At 36.8% G+C, this 20,356-nt stretch overlaps 1 protein-coding gene across 10 annotated transcripts in view; it reads left to right on the top strand.

Moving 5' to 3' along the window:
* ZNF644 (zinc finger protein 644) overlaps positions 1-20,356 on the top strand; it is a 113,777-nt gene that overhangs the window by 12,902 nt on the left and 80,519 nt on the right. The window contains exons 2-3 of one of the 10 annotated variants that reach the window (XM_078156571.1): positions 11,948-12,170; positions 14,054-14,199. The exons of 8 other annotated variants lie outside the window; for them this stretch is intronic. The gene's annotated coding sequence lies outside the window, so the exon portion shown is untranslated. Of the gene's footprint in view, positions 1-11,339; positions 12,171-14,053; positions 14,200-20,356 lie in introns of those variants that run through there. One more of the 10 variants, XM_078156570.1, reaches the window with a different exon arrangement.

Below are 20,356 nucleotides of genomic sequence, written 5' to 3'. Positions count from 1 at the left end.
TGAACCATCCAACTAACATCACTCTAAATTCAGTCGCTAACATTTATTTGTCCTCTTACCCATCCCCTACATTTCTGAAGAGAAGAGATATCTCTATCCTTTTAAGGCTTTTACCTTAGCATAAAAAACTAAGGGAATGAAAGGTTTTATCACATTATGGAATATGATAGTTTTAGTTACTAAAGACTTTTGCCGAATTAATATTCTATGTAAATAATGTCTTTGAAATTTTAGTGTATTTTAAGAAATTATTGAAACTAAAATATGTCCAACATGTGAGTATTCAGTTGTAATATTCCTGTTGATTAAATAATGAAACCTTATGTTTGACAACCTGATGACAACCTTTTCTTGCTGTAGGTTCTATAAATATGAAGTGTGAGAAGGCTGAAGAAAAATAACAAGGTTGGCTAGATTGAAAACTGCAGTTCACCCTATTATCTACCACATTAGGACTGTTGTTTCACAATGTTGGTATTTTAATGTTAAATTTATAAGCAGCTACACATCTTTGTTATCCTCTCCTTTTATTATTTTATTAATTGTAGCTTAACCAGTTGATATATGCAGGAAAGGTATTATTTTTCCTTTATTTTTCCATTGTAGTTTTGACAAAATAGATGTTAGATTGGATTTGTGTGTTCTCATTTGGGTTGTACAAAGATTCTTTTGCTTTCCTGTATATGTTTATAATTTGGATTGGTTGTGTTATTCTATGGAAACACCTCTAATTTGTAGTCAAACTAAGTCAACAAGTATTTATTAAACTCTTACCATGTGCTAGACACAGAAAGGCAAAAAATCCCCTGTCCTTAAGAAGTTTCCATTCTGAGGGAATAAATAAAATGCAAAAAACTATACATATACAGGGGGCGGTGTGTGTGTGTGTGTGTGTGTGTGTGTGTGTGTGTGTGTGTGTGTGTGTGTGTGTGAGAGAGAGAGAGAGAGAGAGAGAGAGAGAGAGAGAGAGAGAGAGAGAGAGGAGTAGGATAGAAAGAAGGAGTTGGAGGGTAGTGTAAGAGGAACAGCTGGGAGGACAGTTTACCTGGATGGTGCAGCAGGCGTGGGAAACCTGAGGCTTTGAGGTCACATGTGGCCTTCCAGGTCCTTGGATGCAGCCTTGTGACTGAGCCTGTTTTCCAGAACAAATCCTTTTATTAAGAGGATTTGTTCTGTGAAGTTTGGATTCAGTCTCTTGAGGACCTAAAGGGCTACACGTCACCTTGAGGTCTCAGGTTCCCTACCCCTGGAGATAAAAGGAGTCTAGAAAGGTAGGAAAGGGTTCAGGTTATGGAGAGCTTAAAATCAAAAGAGGATTTAATGCATGGTGCCCTAAAATTTTAGCTTAGTACGGCATTGAGACTTTGGGTCACCCTGCATTTTATATTCTCTTCTTTTTTCTTTCTTTTTTTTTTGTGAGGCAATTGGGGTTAAGTGACTTGCCTAGAGTCACACAGCTAGTGCCAAGTGTTTGAAGTCAGATTTGAACTCAGGTCCTCCTGACTCCTGAGCCTCTTGACTATCCACTGCACCACCTAGCTGCCCCACCCTGCATTTTATCTTGAAGGTGATAGGGATTACTGGAGTTTATTGGGAGGGTGACGTGGTTTGACCTTTGGGAACATCACTTTGCAGAACAGAAGTTGGACTGGAGCTGGGAGAGACTTGATGAAAGGAGGCCAGCCACCAGGTTATTGCAGCAGTCCAGGTGTGACTGCACCAGAGGGAGGAATTGGGGAGGGGGTTGTGTGGCAGTGTCAGAGGAGAGAAGGGGGGCAATATGAGATGTTTTCACAGGCAGAGTGGAAGCTTCTTGAGAGCAGGTATTGTTTGATCTTTTTCTTTGTATTTCCTGCTCTTAACACATAAGTGATCTACCAAATAAATGTTTACTGATTAATTCAGTTAAATCACGATAATCTAATAACTGCAATTGAAAGAAAACTGTGTAGCACTTGCTACCCGTAGTCTACCACCTCTGTACCAAGAGTAAGGAAATATGTTCTAACATGTCTTCTTGTAGTGAAGTATTGATTTCAGCATTTGAGCTGCAGGCCTGTACGCATTAAAAGGGAAGGGAGCAAGCCCTGGGAAGCAGCTGTGATTGCAAGCCATGTGGGTATTAGGGGATACAGCTGACCAGTAGCCCCTACCATATAGGCTGCTAAAGCACAAAGACTTTTTTGTTTCTTGTATAAGGGAACACTTTGCACTGGTGACATAGTACCTGGCAGACCCACAGAGAGAGAAAAATACTGAATGTAGTGATCTGGGGCCTCAGGGCTTCTTTGGCCCTGCAAGCACACTCCTTTGGAGTTGTATTTGCCTAAGAATGTTGTGACATTGTCCTCTTAGAAAGAAGGGGAATCAGTTGGAGGACCAGATATCTTACAGAACTATTCATGTGTGTCTTTCTCTTATGTTTGACAACTGTATCTTTACCAACTAAAAACATTTTATTACCTTGTACTTGTATCTGGTCAGTTCTTTATGCCTTTTTAATACCTGAAGTTGACAGCTGCTATGCATTCTCCTTAGACAATTGTCTTTTCGTTTTGTCCTCATTTGTATTATTGTAATTTTGTGTATTCTCTGGTTCTGCTTTCTTTGTTTGATATCAGTTTATAAGGGGCAGCGAGGTGTCGCAGAGCACCGGCCCAGAAGTCAGGAGTACCTGAGTTTAAATCTGCCTCAGACCAAACACTTAACACCTACCAGCTGTGTGACCGTGGGCAAGTCACTTAACCCCAGTTGTCTAAAAATTAAAAAAAAAATTTAAAAAGTAAAACAAAACAAAAAGACCTAATAACAAAGCACGGATGATAACAGTTTATACAGTTTCTCTGAATTCTTGCCAAACCACTATCCCATTTTGTTAATAATTTCTCACAGGGTAGTAATATTCCATTATATGCATGTACCACAATTTGATCATGAGTATCTAATTCCAGTAGTATGCTACTACAGAAGGTGCTGCTATGGATATGGAGGTGTGTACAAGACCTTTCTTGATAATCATGAACTAGTCCAGGTATGAGGTGCTGAGGGCCCAAGTGATATCCTGCCGTTTACTAGCTGTGTGACTAAACTTGAGCAGCTCACTTCATCTCTAGGCCTCAGTTTCTTTGTCTCAAAATGAGTATAATAACAACACTGACTTCGTGGAGTTGCTGTGAGAATCAGCTGAAGTAACATATGTAAAGTGTTAAGTAAACCTTAATGTGCTATATAAAATGCTTGTTGTAGCTGGTTCATTTGTGTCTGACTCCTTGTGACCCCATTTGGGCTTTTCTTGGCGAAGATACTGGAGTGGTTTGCCACTTCCTTCTCCAGCTCATTTTACAGGTAAGGAAACTGAGCCTAATAGGGTTAAGTGACTTGCCCAGCGTCACACAGCTGGTAAATATCTGAGGCCGGATTTGAACTTGGGAAGATAAGTCTTCCTGACTCCAGGCCTAGCACTATCTCCACTGTGCTACCTAGCTGCCCTTATATAAATGCTAGCTGTCATTATTAGGTTTTTTGCATGTCAGATCCCAGTGCTAAACACTGAGCTTTCAGTCAGTCCACCAAAATGTCATCTTTTTCACACAGGCTGCTGTTTAATAATGTCTCTTCTATCTTGTATTTGTGAAAATTGATATTTTTTGAATCCATGTGGTCAGATTTTTCATTTATCTATATCAAAACCTCTATTCCACCCAGTTTTCTAGTGTTTCATGTTCTTTTTGAATCCTGATTTGCCATACAGAGTGTTGGCTTTCCTTTCCATCTTTGTGTCATCTTAAATTTTGTTAAGTTTATCAGCTGTACTTGTATCCAAGTCATTGTTAGAAAATGTTACTCAGCACATGGCCAAGCTCAAATTCTTGAAGCATTCTGCTGGAGTTCTCTGCCTAGTTGATATTGAACCATTTCTGAATCTGCTTTATTTGTATTTAGCATACATCTCTCCATTTCCCCCACAAGAATGGTACTAGGCTACTGCTTATTTAGCGGAGTCTGGGTAATAAATCATATCTTTAGAATTCCTCTGGTCTTAATAGTTAAGGAACAGTGTCCAGAAAAAAAGGAAATTAAATTAGTAAGGATGACCTGTCCTTAATAAAGCCATATTTGACTCCTTGTGATTGTTTCTTTCTCAGATGTTTACTAACAGTCTCTTAACTGATCCAGTAGGATTTCCCCTGGAATTGAAGTCAAGCTCACTTGCTTGTAATCTGCAGACTTTTCTTTTTTTTGAAAATCAGGATGCTTGCTCTTTTCTAGTCTCATTCTCCACAGTCTTTCATGTGTCACAGACAGTGGCTTACTAACCACGTCTGCCAATTCATTCAGTGCTTGAGGATGTAGTTGATCTGGGCCAGGTGACTTGGATTCGATGAAGGCAGCTAGAAGCTTTCTTACTATCTCCTTAATTATTTTGGGTATCAACTCTGGGTTATCTATTTTTCTTTAATTTTTACTACAAACATTGTCTTTGCAAGAGAAAACAATGAACAGCTCTTCTGTCATTCTTTTGTTAGTTATCATGGTTGTCTTCATAGAGATCATCTTTGAACTCATGGAAACTAATGACATCACTGAGAATTTAAGATAATATTAGTTTTTCAAATTTAGTGCAATTAAATACCTTTGACTAAACTATGCAGAACATATTGGAATCTTTGGTATCTTAGGTAACTCAATTTTTAAGGTAGATACATAAAAGGTATAGTAGATTGGCTTAACTCAGCTATGACTTGAGAAATTTCTTTTTAGAATAAATCCTTGACAGCAGTTTGACTTTTTTTAAATTAAAATTATATTCATAAAATTATTTTGATTATCTATAAATGAAAATTTGTCACATGTGAAATATTAAAAAAATTTTTTATTCCATTTACCCAGTTTTTCCTATCTCATCACCTATGCCATTATAGTAACTTCCTGGCAGGTCTTCTCAAAGCCATGGACTCCTGGACCCTTCCCTCCATCCTTCCTTCCCCATCCATTATATCCATACAAGAATAAATTTTTTTGTTCATAGTGATCACTTAAGTACTTATGCCTTTTAAAAAAAATCTTTAGTGGCTTCCTATTAACTTCTCATCCCACTGCTAGGTATTCAAGGATTCCAGAACCTGGAACCACCTTCTACTTCCAGCTTTTTATTATGTATGTCTGTATTATGATTGTATCCTATATGGACTCTATACTTCAGTCAAACAAGACTACTTTCTACTAGACTGCTGTCCCTGAAATATACTGTTTTTTCATTGCATTGCTTAGAATGCCCTCACCCCATCTTTGCTTGCTGATCTACCTGTCTTTTGATGACTAGCTCAAATGATACCAACTCAGGGAAGCCTTTCTTGATTACCTGGTTTGTAATAACTTCTCTTCAGATCTTATTTAATTTTTTTTTGGGTATTATCATGTGATATTGTGTATTGTAGATCTTTCACTGCATGTGCTCAATAAGTACTTACTGATTTGTATTATAGTTTTGGTGGTGGTCTTCAGTGTCATCTGTGATAGAATGTAAACTTCCTTTTTTTTTTTTTGCTTTTTTGGTGAGGCAATTGGGGTTAATGACTTGCCCAAGGTCACACAGCTAGTAAGTGTTATGTGTCTGAAGCTGGATTTGAACTCAGGTCCTTCTGACTCCAAGGCCAGAGCTCTATTCACTATGCTACCTAGCTGCCCCAGAATATAAACTTCTTGAGGGCAGGATCTGCATCTTACCTAAAACTTTGTCTTCTTCCAGTGCTTAGCTCAGTCTTCTGAACACAAATAGATTATTTAGTATAATAAAAGGTGCTTAATAAATGTTTGTTGATTTCTTATGCTTTCCAAATTTTGGTATGTGTTTTGTAGTTAAATCATTCTGTCTCAGATGGCAATTTCATAGCCTCAATAATGTCCATATAGAATAGTGATACTTTGGTTAAGAAATCCATATCTCTTGGGGATGAAATAATTATTTAAAAGACACCCTCCCCTACTTTTTCTTTACAATTCCATTATGTGAATTCCCCATTGCAGTTTTTATTCTCCACCTAATTTTGAAGACCAACAGGTGTGTAATAGGCAATATTATAGTTTTTAGAATTTGTTATAATCCTCTTGGTGTACTCCCTGCCTTCTAGGTTTGAAGTTTCTGACAGTATGTCCCTGTAATGTTTTCTCTTCCATATTTATCAGTATTACTGAGTCTATCTCAAGTTTTAGGAAATTAATTTTTTAGTATTTCCCTTAAGTTCAATGTTTTTATTGCTGTGGATCCCTTCTTCACTTTACAGAATTGGTACGCTTTTTGCCTTTGTCATTCTACTGCTACTTTGTTTCTGTCACTACTGCCACCATCATCCTGTTCATTGTTCTGCTCTTTTTTTTTTCTTTTTCCTGTCATTGCCAACACCTCCCCTGCTGTTTTGCAGTTTTTACTGGCTGTCTACCCCTTTGGATTTGCGCCAGCTCTTTCTTTCTTTCTTTTTTTTTTTGGCTAGGCAGTGGGGTTAAGTGACTTGCTCAGGATCACTCAGCTAGTAAGTGTTATGTGTCTGAGTCACATTTGAACTCAGGTCCTCCTGACTCCAGGGCTGGTGCTCTATCCACTGCGCCACCTAGCTGCCCGCTTTGCGCCAACTTCTAAACCTCATTGCAATCTTCCATCATCTACAAAGAAAAGACTTGTGTGTTCAGGACTAACCTCTTGGTCTCTGGCCCCACTTTAGGGTAGTCTAGAAAGGTTGTGGTGGGGATCGTGTCTTTGAACAAGAACATTATTTCCCAAGGCAGTGGTGGCAACAGCAGAGGTAGATAAAACAGTGGTAACAGTGTGGTGACACAGTTACCATGGTAGTCATCGAACTTGGTCAGTATATTGCCCAGTTTGGTTTATTTTAGCCATCGCAAAATTTGGTCAGTGCGTTGGAATAAGATCTAGAGTAAAGCACTTTACTATGTTTTATAATACTCTGGGAATTTCAAAGGTCAGAAATGGTAGTTTTGTTTGCAAAGCAGTTTATTATGGTCCATTGGAGAGGTTTTATAATCCAGTAGATTGGCTGTGGTGCTGTGCATTGTGTCTCTGGTTTCATCAGCCATATTGCTTTTGCAGGCATTATTTAGATACATATACCTTCTGTACTCTCAGTTTTTGTACTACTTTGACCATAGACTAGGAAAGATACAGATGGGGGACTAGAATAGAGAAAAGACATGAAACTATTTTTCTAATAATTCAGTTTCTTGAGGCCTAGATACAGGCATAGATTATGAATTTGAATAAATTCATTATTTCCTTTACTTCATCTAATTTTTTAAAAATATTTTTTTCATGTCTCTTGTTTTTTACTTCATCTACATTTTCTAGTGTATCCCTGTTCTTCTGTACCAAACATCCCTTAGAATAAGCAATACAGAGGAGAAAAAAGTTCAGAAAACTAGCCAACATGACGATGGTGGTGGTGATGGTTCTTCTTTTCTCTCCCTCTTCCCCTTCTCCTACTCTTCCCTCCCCCATTTCCATTGTTGTAGTTATGTTGTTCATAAACCTCTCCTTTTTATTCTTTTTTTCTTTCTGCTTTATCCTTTGTTTCATCCAAAGATCTTCTAGAATTTTGTGGAGGGAATAGAGGACAGAGAATGTGACTATGTATAATCAGCCTTGCTACTTAATACTCCACTGTTCCATTCCCTTTACATGTACTGTTATTGCATTGCCACAGGTTCTGCTTCCTATTTTCCATTTTTACTGGAGTAGAGAAGTAAATTGAAATATTCCAAGCATCCCTAAATCATTTCTACTGCAAGCCGTTTATTAATGCTGCTTTGGTTTTTTTCTTGTTTTCAGTATGGGATGGTCAGGAGGGATGAAGAGTAAGTATGTTATTTTAGAGAAATGCAGAATTTGGAGTTGGAAGGGACCCCAGTGGCCAAATAGTTCAACACATACCAATAAAGGATTTTCTTCTCTATCACACTGGAGAAATGATCATCTAGCCTTTGTATTAAACCTCCACTGAGGAAGAACTAACTCCCTCCTGAGGTTTTGTACTCTACTTTGGAATAGCTCATTATAATTGTCAGGTTTTTTCTTACATTATTATTATGTCTTTATAATTTCTACTCACTGTCCTAGTTTTGCCCTTCAGGACTAAGGAGAACAAGTTGATACTTCTTCCATTTATCAACTGTTACAAATATTTGAAAGATAGCTAGTGTTCTTTTCTACAGGTTAAATTTGCCCATTGATATTGAGATGATATGATCTGAACTTCAGATCTTTCACCATCCTGGTTGCCCTCTTGCATATTCAGTAGTTTATCAATTCGTTACCTGAAGTGTGCTGTCAGAATTAAATATTCTACAAATGTAGTCTAATCAGGGGACCATTTGGCATTTAATCCAAGGTACTTTGTTTCTCTTAATGTAGCCTAAGGTGGTATGTTAGCATTTTCTACTCTCAGCTTATTGAGTTTACATTCCACTAAAAACCCTAGTGCTTTTTTTTTTAACTAGATGAAATGTCTTTTCCATCATGTGAAGTTGATTTTTTTTTTAAATCCAAGTTTAAGAGTTTACCTTTATAAAGCCCCAGTACATTTCATCTTACTTGATTTGGTCCAATGCTTGCCTGTCATGATGTTTCAAAATTCTGGTGGCTATCCATCTCAGCTTTGTGTCAGCTACAAGTTTTATAAATGTAGAGGGGAAAAAAACCCCCTATGTTCTGCATTTTCACCAAAGTCTGAGAAAGGTAATTAATTATCCAAGTATTGCTCCTCAGAGGAGAGAGGGATTCAAATGGGCAGAGTTTCTTCCTGCTTACTGAAATTGTTTCCATACCATGAATTGAACCATACCATGCAAGACAAATTCCACAGACAGTAAGATAGTGGTTCAAAGTTCAATATTTTGAGTTTTTGATTTGCTTACAAAGAGAACTAGTAATATCAGTATCGAGGTACCGTAAAAGAAATTATTCTGTCTTTAGGCACTCCATCCAAAGACCTTCCCTGCTTTCAATTTAGTGAAACCGAGATACTGCTTTTAAATTAGATTAATGCAAATCCTTCTCTTAATTTTGGGCACTTAGCAACAAAACAAAGCCTCTTAGATTCAGAGAATAAAAATTACTTGCTGAATTTGATTGTCTTTAAGGAAGTCTAATTAGGTCTTTCATTCAAGTGAGCAGGGCACTGACATATTATTTCTTAGTATTTCAAAGAAAGAAAAGGAGGTCTTAGTGGCTCACAGGCATGCCATCTATACCTTTTTCTAAGTCCTCAATTGTAATAGCATAAGTTAAATAGCATAAGACCAAGCGTAGATCCCTGGGGGCCCTCTGTGAGAAACCTTCCAAGTTAACATAGAAACATTAATAACTATTTATGTTCTGCTAATTCCAAATCTATATTATCATCTTGCCCCTATGACTCCATCTTTTTATAACAGTAGACTGAGGTATGGGCAGCTAGGTGGCGCAGTAGATACAGTACTGGGCCTGGAGTCAAAAAGAGCTGAGTTCAGATTCAACCTCAGACACTTCCTAGCCTTGTGACCCTGTGCAAATATCATTTAGCCTTGTTTGTCTCTGTTTCCTTATCTGTAAAATGATCTGGAGGAGGAAATGGCAAACTGCTCCAGTATCTTTGCCAAGAATATCCCACATGGGGCCATGAAGAGTTGAAAATGACTGAGCAACAACAGAGATTGAGATAACTATCAAATTGATGTCTCTCAAATGCTCTGGTAAAATCTGGGTATGTTGTTCAGTAGTGCCTGACTATGTGACCCCATGAATTTTCCCATGGGTTTATTTGGGCAAAGATAACACAGTGGTTTGCATTTCCTTCTGTAGTGTATCTCCATTTTACAGATGAGGAACTGAGGCAAATAGGGCCCAAGTGATTTGCCCAAAATCACACAGCTGGGGAAGTGTCTAGGCAGGATTTGAACTCAGATCTCCCTGACTCCAGCCCCAGTGCTGTATCTACTGCACCACCTAGCTGGCGAGGCCACCCCTCCCCCCAACTTAGGTATACTATATAGCATTTTCTTAATTTACTTTGATAGATAGTTTGATAACCTTGTCAAAAATGGAAGTGAAGTTAGTTTTATATGAAGCCATGCTGGGTCTTTGTGATGCCCACTTCCTTTTTTAGATATTCACTAATTGTCTCCTTAACAGTATATTCCAGAATTTTGTCAGGAATTTTAAGACAAGCTTACTGGCTTATATGTTTCTTCCTCTCCCCAACTTGGTGACTTGAACTAATCAAGAATTCGTAGGTGCTCTCTAGTTCTAGGAATAGTACCACCTTAGTTATTTTGGATATCAAATCTGTGTTAGTGTGTATAGAATGCTGTGTCTGGAGTCAGAAAGACATTTACTGTGTGACCCTAGGCAAATCACTTAATCTCTGTCAATGTCAGTTTCTTCCCTTGTAAAATGGGGGTGATATATAGCATCTACTCCAGGGTTGTCGTGAGGGATCAAATGAGATATTTGTCAAATGCTTAGCACAGTTTTTTGGGAAATTGTCTTGGATGTGGACCCCAAGGGAAAAATACCTCCCCAAAACTTACTACCTCTCCATGTAATTGACACATAGTTGTCTCAGGGTCATTCCTTCTCCTGCGCCCCCCCCCATCAGAGAGTTAACAATTATTCTTCCTCCTTAGGTGCTTAGTTCTTATTTAGTATCACCCCAGGGCCCACATCATCATCATTCCTCAGAGTGTGAGCAACTGCTGCCTGTTGACAGCATCCAGCTCAGTCTTTGGGAAGAGCTTCCTCTCTGTTGATTAGCTCCAAATGTTTAGTGGGCCTTCAGCATTTCTGCATTCTTTGTTTTCACATTAAAGCTTTTCTGTTTTTCGTGTCCTTTGATAATCTGGAGGGGAGTAGGTGGCTTTCTTCAAGGCCCTTTAGACTGAACTTGGAGCATAGGCACTAGTTGCCTTGGCAGTGGTGGAAGTACAAGCTGACCACTGTGACATTTTTCTTATTTTCCATACTTTTCTAGAAGTGAGATTCTCATTCTTTGCCTTGGCATTCACTTCCCTTAGCAAATTGTTATGACAAACTCCTCTTCAAGGTCTGTGGTTGTTTCTCTTTTTGCCATTTGATTAAATTTTGACAGCTGCTCCCAACTTCCTTTCCTCTTTGTTGCTCACCTAGCTTACCTTACCATGGTCTACTCCTTTTCAAATCTTTTTTTTTTTTGTCTCTAGCTGGAGTTCTGTCCTTCAGCTCCAGATCTTCACTTTGATTTTCTGCTCATGTTCTCTCCAAATAATACCTTCCAAAATTAAATTTCTAGCCTGTTGTACATTTCTAGACCTCTCCAAATCATGTTCACAATTTTTTCTCAGTTCAGTCTCTCTTTTTTCCTAAAACCTCTCATTAAAGTTGGAAATGAAAACTTAACTGTTTGTTTTATTCCCATTTATCCCTAGTGTAGCTTTTCAGAAGCATTTAATCTCTTTTGATAATGATCATATGAAGTAGTTTTGATAGTGAAAACCCACCACATGGCAATCAGTTATCACAAGTGAGCAAAGGGTGGGGAGAGTGAATGTAAAGGGAACAGACATTTTTTTCCTCCACTTCATTTTTTGATTATGGCATTAGGCTTGCCAGATACTTGAGACAACACCTAGAGTATTTTTTCAGTGTTTTTGTTAATCTGCCACAAGATGTTTTATCTGGTTCTGGCAGTTCTTTCCTAGTTGTCTCTACCCCTCCATTCCATCAGTGTAAATAGTAAAATGAAAATGGTTAGAGCCAAAAATTTTAGAGTTGAAATTGCAGATGCTTGTTCACTGTGAAATGGTAATGATTATTATGTGACAATTAGGATCCACTTCTCTACCCAGATATGGTCTGTCTACCTGTGTAAAGCCTGGCCAGTATACTTGGTGAAGGAGCAGAAAAAAAAAATCTTATTTTCAGGCTCAAATCAACTTTAGGACCGACACGTGCTTCTCTGAACGAAGGTCTGACTGGCTCTGCTGACTGACCCTGTCTACTGTTCTCCATCCTCCTTGCACAACTTGAAAAGAGCCAGTGGAACTCATTAATGGAGGTGGATTGACTGGATTGTGAATAGGCAATCCATGTTGTGTTTCGAAGCAGGATCAATTTTGGACTGTAAGAAATAAAAAATTCTTAAAAGGTGAGTTCTTTAAAGTTTGGGGTAGGGGTGGGTAGGGAGGTGGGAAGAAATACCTGAATTGTCTTAAAAATGGAAAAGCATTTAAGTGTCTACCAGTTACTGGAAGGGCTCCTGATTTTCTTTGTAAGCAATATATTTAGTTATTAGTTTCAAAATAATTTTTGAATTTTTTGGTTGGAGATAGGATTATATAATTTCTGACTTTGGCTGCTTTATATAAATGAAAAATTTTAAAGATTGTTTCTAAATAGATGATTAAAAACTTTTTGAAGTTCACAAACAGAAACCTGTGACACATCATAAGTTATAATAATAATTAGCATTTAAATAATGCTTTAAGGTTTGTAGAGTGCTTTATAGGTATCTTTAGATGCATTTGACTTTAGAATTTTGCATTTTAAAATTTTCTTATTGTAACATGTAATCTTCTACGTATTTTAATGCAGCCTTTATTAGTCTGCACAGTTGACTTAGATTTAGTACCTTCAATATTAGTTAATAGTAAAGAACTAGGAGTCAGGAGTTAGAGTGAATACATAATACATTGTAGAAGACCTTAGAGAGATGGCCACCTCCAGGCTTAACACAAGGCTGCAGCAGGAGATATTTGGACGGGCACAGTTTTAGAGCTGAAAATAAAATGGTTTCCAGAGAATAGTGCCGTGACAGCAACAAGATGGTTTGACTTTGAATGTGCTGTGCTCTTAGACGAACTGAAATGTTACAGGGAAGACTGTCCTTGGGGATGTATGAAGCCCAGTAGTTTTCCCTGTATTTTTCTGTATCGAAGGAGCCTTTCTTTGCACATTAAGCTGTTTAGATAGATTGTCCCTTCTGCTTTGTCTTTAAGTTACAAATACGTTTTTAAAAGCATTTGTGGTTCATAAAAACACTCAGGGAACCTCCCTAAGTGTGATAATGTGCGTATTTTTCCGGGATGTTTAATTTTTGAAAAGTAAAACTGTAAGCCATTTAAATTTATTAAGTAATTCTATGACTTTTCAGTTAAATTAAATATAAGAATTTGGAGATTAGGGGTTTTTTTGAGGTTGAATTTAGATCTAAGAAAGTCTTAGATCAAAGTTTTGTGAAGGTTTCTAATAGAATAATAACATTCTTTATAAAAATAAGATATTTATCTTGTTCTGTGAAGCTCTCAAGCTCCTGGGGAGAAATCAAGATAATGCCAGAGTTTGTTCTTCTCCCTGATAGATTTTGAAGTACCTGAAGCAGTTGTCACTTCATGTAGTTTTTGAATTTTAAAAAATACTCTTATATGTATTGTTTACTCATGCATATTATTTGGATACGTGACCTAGTTTGAGACCTTGGATCCTTCCAGTTGTTTAGGCTTCTCTGAATTGTGAACAGCTATGTATGTTTACCCTCCTACCAGGTATTTTTTTCCCTGAACTGCTCCTTCAGCATAATTTGAATTGATATTATGTGTTTTTTTTTTAAGTTTTTATTTATGCCTTTTGTTTTTGAACCACAGTCATTTTCCAATATATCTTTTCCCCCTTGAACCTTTCTTGTGATAAAAAGAAATAAAACCAGTTTCCTACCCTTCAGTCTTGGGGGTGGGAGGTGTGTTTGTTTGTGTCTCATCACATCTCTGTGGACTGAGACTGGTTGGCTGCCTTTGTCATTTTTGTTTATTTGTTGTATATTGTGTTCTGACTTAAGTATGTATCAGTTCATGAAAAGTCCTGTGTTTCTCTGAATCTCATTCATTGTTTCTTATACATCTTGATTGACATGCATTCATAATCCATTACAGTGATGAGCACCCACTTTGTTTCTTGTTTTTTTGCTACCACACAAAGTGCTTATATGAATATTTTGGTATGTATGGGGCCTTTCTTTTCTTTCTGTCTTCTTAGAGTAAGAAATGAGATGTCAAACCTTCTCAGAACTCTTCTGAGGAAAGGCCAGTTGTGCCAACAGCCCTAAGTGGCCTTCATCCTCCCCTCCCGAGTCTACCTCCTCCCTCCCCCCCAAAAAAGGAAGACAGTTTTGAAGTTTCCAGGTAAGACCTCAAAAAGTAAATTTTGCCAAAATTTCTGTGAAATCTCTTTCCTGTGTTGACTTTACATAGCACTTATTTTAACTATTTTAGTATAGAGTTAGATAAAACAAATTTCAGTTTCTAGATGTGTCTATAAGGTCAGAGAATGGTCGGAAGGCTCAGGAAACCAATGTCTAAAAAGGACTTTTACCTATCTCTGATACCTTGTCAAGCATAGTAATTTATAGTATGTTGAACATAAATGTTCTTACATTGATATATGGTTTAGTCTGTAATATATCCATATTTTTGGTGCACAGATAGAAAACGTTACAGAAATTTTCCCAACTATTCCAGTTGCCATTTAATTTCTGAATACCCTGTGTTCCCAGTGTTATTGAGATTGGTGGTTGAGATCCCAGACTAGTTGATCAAAATCTATTTTATAATTTAGCTGAAAATTAGAAGTAATGTAATAAGTAGCAGAGCTGGAATTTGAACCTAGATCTTCTGGTTTCAAGTCAAGTGTGCATTCTATGCTGTGTTTTTTCTAGGCATAAGGAACTGACTGAGTAAAGCCATAGGGATATTAAAAGTCAGCACCAGAATGGAGTTTGAAGAATGATCCAGTTTTCCTGGAATTCAGAGTACGTTGAGTGGGGGAGTGTGAAAAAAGTAGGGAAGAGAAGAGCTGGATTGAGATTGTTGGTGGTGTTTGATTAGCCATGATCAGATGTCGAACTACCATGAAAAGTTTTTGGGTAGAGGAACAACATGATCAGTGAAATGGTAGGAAATTTGTTGGATGGCAGTAAAAAGGATGGATGAAAGAGGAAGTAGACTTTAAGAAGCTTTTATTTAAAACAGTTTCAGCTAGGGGCAGTGAACTAGAATGGTCATAGTGGAATATAGGAGGTAGATTACAGTAGTATTGTAGAGGAAAGATTTATAGGGGGTGAAGATTGAAAGATTAAAGAATTTCAAACCTACATGACTAAGAGGGTGGTGGCTTTATTAGCTGAAATAGAAAAGTTAGAGCTTGAGTTCTTAACCTCATGATCTGTGAACTTGTTCTTTAAAAAAATATTTTGATAACTGTCTTTCAAAGTAAATGGTTTATTTTATAATAATGTAGTATTTTAGTTTAGTCATTTAAAAATTTCTGTGAAAGGAGTTCCACAGGCTATCGCAGACCAAGTGCCTAAAAAGCTTAAGAACTCCTGAGTTAAAAGAGATAGGCAGTCATTTTGAGGGAGGGGAATATTTTAGTTTGACACCTAAGGAGTTTAAGTATTGATGTTAACATCTATTTGAAGAGATGTAGCATTCAGTTAGGAATATGGGACTCAGTCTAGAGAGATGTTGGGGATAAAGATAAAGGTTTTGGAGTCATTTGTATAGAGGATGTAATAGAAACTATGGGAGAATTGATGAAATCTTTTAATTGGAAAGAAGAGGGGAAAACACAAGGGTAGAATGTGATTTAGGGCAGGGAGGAAAGCCCATGTTAAAGGAACGAGATGGTGAGACCAGTGACTTGTGTGGTGGTAAAAGAATGAGGCCTCTGCTACATAGATGGATCTGCTACAGAGGGAGTTAAGGAGGATGAGACAGTGAAAAGATGACTCTTCCCAATCCTCCCTTTTGACCTTGGAACATACAGATCTAGATACATTGACTTGTATGAGTTCAAATGCCTTATATTGTATGACTGTTATAAGCCTAAGAAAGTAATGGAGTGTTTTAGATGATTCTGGTCCTTCTTGTACTTCTTTTTCACTTGTTCTTTGTTCTTACATCTCAAATGCACAGTCTTTCTGGTACTTTGGAGGAGCTCATGACACCTCTTAGGATATAGTTCAGTTTGTTGAAAAATCCTGAAAACTGTTGGAATTATTTTAAAATGAGACTGAAGATGTATAGTCTGTGTTCTAGGGAATATAGTGGAAACCAGCCATCATCTTGAGTTACTTCATACATTACAGAAAGGAATTAATGAAATAATAGCCCATGAGAAGCACTCTGGCTGAGGAATTTGTGTATGTACTGTCATCTCTGAATTGTAGAAAGTTTTCTAGATCAGATGTTTGCTTTTGTTTATTTTTGCTCTGCTTTGAGATTGGTTTAAAAATAAAATCTTGAAAGGTTAATTCTGCAGCTGTACCCTGATAGCTTCAATATTTTTGGTTGTCTGCAGCATTTAGCATTGCTGCTAAGCTCAGTGTGAATAGGCAGTACAGCATATAGGGTGCCTAATTTGAATTTGAGAAGATAGAAAACTAGCTTTGTGATTATGGGCAATTCATTTAATCTCTTTGAGACTCAGTTTCCTCATCTGTAAAATTATACTGGACATTGAACTGCCCTCAAGGACTTTCTACTGGGGGAATGACAATAATAATACCTATAGTACTTAAAGGGTTATTGTGGGACTTGAATGAAATTTTATGATTCATATTTGCACGTATGTATACACATATATGTATGTGTGTGTATGTGTGTGTATATATATTTTTTTTGGTGTGTGTGTGTTTTACTTTCCAAATCTAAATATCTGACATTTTTTTGGAAAGTAATTGGGGAAGAAAAGTTGTTCTTTTGAAACTCAAATAGCAAAGAATTCATATTGTATTCCTTGATGTTTTACCATGTTAGAGAAATGCCATGGAGACACAGACCACCAGGTATTGGGAATAAGGTTTGGGAGAATAAGATGTAATTGGAAATTCCAGGATAATTCTATTAAAATATATCCCAACTAAAAAACAGACAAACAAACAAAACTTAGCTTAATCAGGGAATTTAAAAGTAAAAAAGTGGTTCCCCTGAACACTGTGAAAACAGTTTACAGTAAATAGCACTTAATTAAGCCATGTTTGAGATTAATTCTTTTTACTTTATAGCCTTATAGGTTCTCTCATTTGATCCTGTGATGTCAGTAAGACAAGTATTTTATAGAAGAGAGGAAAATGAGATTTTAAGCAGTTAAGTGATTTTTCAAGGTTACAAAGCTAGAGAAATTTAGTGGTAAAATGCAGCTCTATACTTCTCCAGTGACCTTTCCGTTGTAGGAAGGTTGCTTGCTTTCTATGGTAAGGCCTTATAAGAATTCTAATTATTAAACAGCATAGATAGATAGGTAGATAGATTGATTGATTGATCGATCTCTTTATTTATTGAGGCCAAAAATTGAACTTTCAAATGTATTTTTTGGATTTCAGGTGAATTTTGATTGCTTTTTTTGAGGGGGTGGGGGAGTATACATGTTGTCCAAGTAGGTGTCAACTTTTTGTGTATGTATTTGTCATTAAAACTTATAAACTGATTTGAATTGTTGTATGCATAATAGTAATTATAGAGCTTTAAGTTTTTGCAGCGCTCTTAACGTACATTATCTTATTTGAGTAACACAGTAGCCCTGAAAATAAGTATTATTATGAGTATTGTCCCCATTTTACTGATGAGGAAATTGGGGTTCAGAGAAGTTAAGTGGCTTCTCAGTGGTCACAGAACTAGTAGGTATTAGAGGTGTAATTCCAGGCCACGTCTTCATTACTCCTAAGTCTAGTATTGTATCCACTATAATTGAACTGTTTACAGATATTGAGAAAACCATGTTTGGATCCTAGTTCAGAGTTTAGCATTTTGAGTTATACTCAAAATTTAATTTATAATGTAAGCATTCTATCTCAGGGCACTTTAAAAGAAACTGCAGTAAAGAGTGCCAGAAGTATCCTGCAGGAGGTTAATGGACGGTGTTTTTTGACAGAAGAAGGTAGAGGTTTTGTAAGTATACCCTAAGGCTTGGTTTCTTAGCACATTTCTACCCTTCTTCAGCTCTTTATTCATTCTTCATTTATTTATTAACCATTTCATCTTACTGCTTAGCTTATTTAGATTATTTTGAGAAGATGTGGGAGAAAAAAATTTAGTGAATCTAGTATCTGACGACTAAACAGAAAAATAGAAGAAAATTGAGTGTGTTAAATTTTTTTCCCCAAATAAGGTTTATTTTTATAATTCGCTCTCTAGAAATATAATTGAAGAATTGATGTGGAAACAGAATTAAGGATACATCTTTGTGGTGTGGACTTGCCTAAATATAGTAGAACATTATACCTAGAATCACAAAAATCATATAGATGTTAAGGGTAAAGGATAATCTCAGAGATATTAAATGATTTGTGTGATCTCATGCAGTGGTTTAATATACTTAGGCTTATGTCCTTCCTATATAACTGCCTTCTTTTTCAATTATAAGAATTTAGGAACCAGAGATTACAATAGCAATTGTTCAGTGATGGCTTTTTGGTAGCATAGTTATTATGGTGTATGACTGAAAAGGATGAATGTATGATTAGTTCTTTCCATAGCATGCCCTTGTATTGTCTGTAACTAGTTTTTTGCTTACCCTTGCTAATGATGGAGCCTCTTGGGATCTCCTCCAGCACAGGTGGTCGTGTGTGAAAAAGACTCACCAGCTTTCTGAATGCTGTGCACCCAGCTGGTCTCTCTCTTGGTATACTGCAATGATTAATATACTTTTCAGATAATTGGCAGTCTGTGGTCTTTGGAAAATTGTGGTATATAAGAAAGGAGTATCCATGCAGGTGAGACAATGGCTAAAGTTGCATTTTTCAAAGAGAAAATAGAATGGGGTCTATAAAAATAAAGCCAGTGAACTTAATTTGGATTTTTGGTAAAATTTTAGAATGTGTTATTAAAAGGATAGCTTGAGAATCTTTAGTATAGATTCATCAAGAATAGACTATGCCAGAGAAGCTTTTTTAAAAATTTGACATGGTTACTAGCTTGGGACCATGTTTAAAAAAAAAGAAAAGAAATATTTCAGCAAAGATTTAAAGTTTATCATGACAAATTGGACAAATGTCATTTGAGCAATTAAGTATCATAATGTTTAGAGTGCTGAACTTGGAGTCAGGAAGATCCAAATTCAAATTCTGCCTCAGATAATTATTAGCTCTGTGACTTTGGGCAGGTGTGCCTCAGTTTCCTCATCTGTATAATAGAGATAATAGTCATTTTACAAGGTTCGTTAAGTGCCAAATGGCAGAAACCTGGCAGATAACACTTTTTATGGAAAGGACTTAGAGATTTGAGTGTACCAGTACAGAAGATGGAAGTGATGCCAGGTAACAAAGGATGAATATGAAGGCATGGTCTGTAGGAACTGTATCAGGAGCAGTAAATCTCAGGGTCATCTGAGGTTATTGGAGAAAAGCAAAGGATGGAAAAAGATATGGTGTTTTTCTTTGGCAGGGGGAAGGGTAGCTGTTATATTGAGATTGGAAGAGGAGGATCATAGAGACACTAGAACTTGGCATGGATGGGGTAGGAAACAAGTAATGATGATAATAGAGAGAAAACAGTTCATCCTGTCCAAATATTATCCTTAGAAGGTAAAACAGGAAAGAACAGAAGGAAGATGGCTAATGAAGAGTTTGAAAGGTATAAGATAAGTGAAGAGTTAGCAAGAGTACCGAGTTGCTTTTGACTTTGGCACCAGGCTTAGATGAGCAACATTTCATGGTACTATTGTAAAATAGGCAGATTTGAGTCTAACACTAGTGCGAGTGATCTTTTAAAGAGACTAGAAAAGAACAAATGCTCCAATTTTCCAAAATGAGTACTAAAAGGAATCTGTAGTCTGTAGGTCAGTGAGCTTGACTTTTGACATCTGGCAAAATCCAAAAAAACATTTACCAAAAGTCTATTAGTGATCATTTAGGAGAGGAAACGATATTCACAAAGATTCAGCATGGCTTCATAAAGAATAGTTCATTCTTTTTTTTTTGTTAGGTTTACTAGACTGTTAAATCAGGTGGATGTTGTAGATATAGTTTCCCTAAATTTTTAGTAAAGCATAGGAAAGCCTCCTTCGTTTGCTGTGGGAATCGAATGATATAGTATTTTAAAATAACACTTAGCACATAGTAGGTGCTATATAAATGCTTATTCCCTGCCCTCCCCATATGAACTATCTCCAACTTATCAGTATCTTCTAAACATGCTGCACTTTGGACTATACACAGTATTTTAGTTGTAGTCTGCTTAGAGGAAAGTATAGTGGGATCTGAAATTTGGTTGGTCAATATTCTCTGCCTCTCTTAATGCAGCCTAAGATGGCAGTCACTTTTTTGATGACTATGCTTTATGG

The sequence above is a fragment of the Phascolarctos cinereus genome, unplaced genomic scaffold, assembly GCF_003287225.1.
Source record: "Phascolarctos cinereus isolate Bilbo 61053 unplaced genomic scaffold, phaCin_HiC Scaffold_5;HRSCAF=322, whole genome shotgun sequence".
In the NCBI taxonomy this organism is placed as follows: Eukaryota; Metazoa; Chordata; class Mammalia; order Diprotodontia; family Phascolarctidae; genus Phascolarctos; species Phascolarctos cinereus.
Note: the sequence above shows the minus strand (reverse complement) of the source record. Positions and strands in the feature narration are given on the sequence as shown.